Source organism: Suncus etruscus, chromosome 8 (genome assembly GCF_024139225.1).
Source record: "Suncus etruscus isolate mSunEtr1 chromosome 8, mSunEtr1.pri.cur, whole genome shotgun sequence".
In the NCBI taxonomy this organism is placed as follows: Eukaryota; Metazoa; Chordata; class Mammalia; order Eulipotyphla; family Soricidae; genus Suncus; species Suncus etruscus.
This window is the reverse complement of record NC_064855.1, coordinates 14,528,208-14,529,279: the sequence shown is the minus strand read 5'-3', so window position 1 is coordinate 14,529,279 and position 1,072 is coordinate 14,528,208. Positions and strand designations below refer to the sequence as shown.

The window sequence follows — 1,072 nt, the reverse complement described above, 5'->3', positions numbered from 1 at the left end:
GAGGGCCAGGCATTCAGTGTAGCAGGCCAGTACCTCCACAGTCCCTAGACCCTGGTGGTCCAGCCTGAAATTTCTGTCATTGGAAAAGCTTAGTAGCCTTCCAATTCCCAGCCTGAATGAAGAAACCGACCCACAGCAGCTCTTCACAATATTTTGATTTTTTGGCACCAGGCCTGGAACCTGGGACCTCACACAGGTAGGGTATGTATGCAGCTTCCTCCTGGTCCATACAAGTATCTCACCATGGATGAGAGCTGCCTAATAGGCTCTGGGACCCCTGACCCCCTGTGATGAGGTAGAGTGATGAGCCATGGCAAAGCAGTGGGGGACAACTGTGTTTGCGGCGTGATTCACTGACCAGGAAAACCAAGCAAGATAGAAAAGGTGCGTAAAATACTTACCTGGCAGAGGAGATACCATGATCACAAAGGTGGTTTCCTGAGGGCAAGGCTCACCCATTGCACTCCGGGTGTGCTGACCCCTGCGATTTCCCCAAATGTGGGAAACTCGACTGCACAATTTGTGGTAGTGGGGGAAAAAAAAAAAAAGAAAAAGAAAAGGTGCATAAAGCTGGTCCTGGCTTCCGAAGGGCACTTTTTCCTGTTTGTTTTTTTTCTCTTTTTCACCTACACCCAGTGCCCCAAAGGGTTATTTTATAGCTTCAGGTGTTGTCAGAAACTGGCACTGAGAGAGATGTGCCTTGTCCTAGAACATGCGCCTTCTTTGTGCAATGCAGTTGGTGCTTGCCCATCGGTGATGCCCTTCTGGAGCACCTGTTTGGGGGTTTGGGCAGAAGTGCACAGCCGCTTGGAAATACTAGAGGGAGAGCTACCTCAAGTGGGGTAGACCATTCTCTTGGATGGAGGGACATGAGGTGTTGAGGAGGTTGGGGACCTCCATCGAGCCACCAGAACAGCCCAGAACAACTGGGGAAGGTGACATGCTGTAGTGAGGTCACTTCACTGAATCTGACAAACCTGTCATTGCATATCTCACAAGCCTGTCACCTCACACCAGACAAACTCATCACACACCTCATCTGACAGACCTGTCACCTCAATCATACAAGAGC

General features: G+C 50.2%; 1 pseudogene; it reads left to right on the top strand.

The window, feature by feature from the left end:
- The first annotated feature begins 393 nt into the window (after positions 1 to 393).
- LOC126016696 (uncharacterized) lies at positions 394 to 586 on the top strand (annotated as a pseudogene).
- Positions 587 to 1,072: the final 486 nt, after the last annotated feature.